This window comes from Pan paniscus, chromosome 15 (assembly GCF_029289425.2).
Source record: "Pan paniscus chromosome 15, NHGRI_mPanPan1-v2.0_pri, whole genome shotgun sequence".
Lineage (NCBI taxonomy): Eukaryota > Metazoa > Chordata > Mammalia > Primates > Hominidae > Pan > Pan paniscus.
Genome location: NC_073264.2, coordinates 84860096 through 84862610, shown reverse-complemented (window position 1 = coordinate 84862610; position 2515 = coordinate 84860096). Strand labels below are relative to the sequence as shown.

Here is a 2515-nt window from a genome sequence, read left to right as displayed (position 1 = left end):
AGTAGTGTTATGAGATGATAGTTGCAGTTTTCAGCTTTTCTTTGAGAATTGCCCTTAGCTGAAGAGGAGAAACTAGTCCAAAGTCATGCTCCCATTTCCAGGGGCAGCATGTTTCTAATAACTAGTTGATGTGGGTATATAGAAGCCTAAATTTCTGCACACTTAAACCCAAATGGGCTCAACTTGGAAGGACGATACCTCATCTTCATAGCTGAAATATCTTCTGTGGCTTTTGGAGGACCAGCTACTCCCTCTACCCAGCTAAGCCTTCTTTCCTTCCACAGCAGGTACTAATCTTAAAAGCACTCCCTAATTAATCTCTGAATGTTATTCTCAGTCTTAGTGTATGCTTCAAAGAAAACTCTACCTAAAATCACCACCACTTCTGATTTGCTATGATTATAAATTAAGTGACCTGGACCCAGAAACTGAAACCCTTTTGATGTAGTAGCAAATTATAACTATGTCTATTCTTAACTTTATGATTTCAAGTTAATTTTACTTTATCTTGAACATGAAAGTAAAAACTGGGTTAAACTGCTCTACCTTATTCTAATGAGAATATTTCTCTTTTCTCCTTCATGCACTTTATAAGGAGATTATTTTTAAAGACATAACTGGTTAGTTTAATATTTGAAAATCAATGCATTTCAGCACAGTAAGACAGTAAAAACAGAAAGAGATCATTTCCACACATGCACAAAACAGCATTTGTTAATATCCAGTGTCCATTTCTGATAGACACACATACATGCCAACAAAAAAAATAAACAAACAAACATTTCATTAAACTAGAAATCAAAGTAAAGTTCCTAAATTTGATAATTATAGCTATAAAAAATCTACATTAACATCATACTTGATGATAAAAGACTGAATGGTTGTTTCCTTTTACAATTTGGGAAAAAATACAATATTTGTTCTCACTATATCTATCATTCTATTAGTATTTCTAGGCATCAAAATAAGAAAAAGGTAAATAAAATAAATTCCTATTTGCAAAAGAAGAAAGAGCATTGTCATTAATTTTCTGTTTAGAAAATTTTGTGGAATCTAAGAAAAGCAACTTAAGCTAATAACAGTGTTTATCAGAATACAAGGCTATTATACAAACAAATAAACCCTATGTGTATATACTTGCAACAGAACACTGGAAGTTGAAATTTAAAAATACCATGTAGAACTGAATCAGACTATGAATTTTTTTTTTTTTTTTTAATGGAGCCTTGCTCTGTCACTCAGGCTAGAGTGCAGTGGGGTGATCTTGGCTCACTGCAACCTCTGCCTCCCAGGTTCAAGAGTTTCTCCTGCCTCAGCCTCCCGAGTAGCTGGGATTACAAGTATGCACCACTACGCCAGACTAATATTTTGTATTTTTAGTGGAGACGGGGTTTCATCATGTTGGCCAGGCTTGTCTCAAACTCCTGACCTCGGGTGATCCGCCCGCCTCGGCCTCCCAAAGTGCTGGGATTACAGGCGTGAGCCACCATGCCCAACCTAAAACGATGGTCAGATGCCACGAAGTAGGTGGCAATGCCTTAACCGTATACGTGTTGTCAGGCCCAAGGGCCTCTTCCATCCTTGTCAAGGGTAGTGCTATGAAATTTTAAGACATAAATCTGACAATGAATGAACAAGAGCTCTGCACTGAAAACTTTAAAATTTGCTGAGAGAACTTAAGAAGATATAAATAAGCGGAGAGAAATACCTGTACTGTGTTTATGGGCCAGAAGACTCAATATTGTTAACTTGAAAATTCTCTTTAAATTGATCAATAGATTCAACAGAACTTTAATTATAATTCTAGCACAATTTTTTTGTTTGGTAAAAATGACAAACTGACTCTAAAGTTCATTTCAAAATACTTTGAAAATGAAGGACAACTTTGCTGAACTTACACTCCTGAATTTAAGTCTTATCATAGACTTACGGTATTCAAGAGGTTTGGTATTGGCATCAGTTTAGACAAATAGATCCATGAAACAGAATAGAGTTCAAAAATAGACCTACACATATATGGTTAATTGACCAACACAGGTGTAGTAATTTGCTGTGGATATGAAATAATATAAACTTTTATCCAGGTCTCACATCATTTTTTGAAATGAACTCAAAATGATCACATCAATATGTAAAGTTTATAACTATAAAACTTTTAGAAGAAAAAAATATTTTGGGCCTTGGGTTCTTACATATGATAGTATGATGTATAACAAATAAATCATAAATTGAATTTCTCAAATTTGGAGATTTCTGGATTTTGATTTACACTGGTAATGGAATGAAATGACAATCTACATATGGGGAAAACATTTGTAAACCACATATCTGGTAAAGAATATGTGATTCAGAATCCATAAAAAGCAGCCAATATTCAAAAATAAGACAACAAAAAACTCAATAACAAATTGTCAGATGATTTGAACAGACAGATAACTAAGTAAGATATACGAAAGGAAAATGAGCAGTGAGAAAATGTTCAACATCATTAGTTTGTAGAGAAATGCCAAGCAAA

General features: G+C 34.1%; 1 pseudogene; it reads right to left on the bottom strand.

Annotated features, from left to right (window-relative positions):
• Positions 1-1497: 1497 nt before the first annotated feature.
• Positions 1498-1599, bottom strand: LOC112437113 (U6atac minor spliceosomal RNA; annotated as a pseudogene).
• Between the last annotated feature and the right edge of the window lie 916 nt (positions 1600-2515).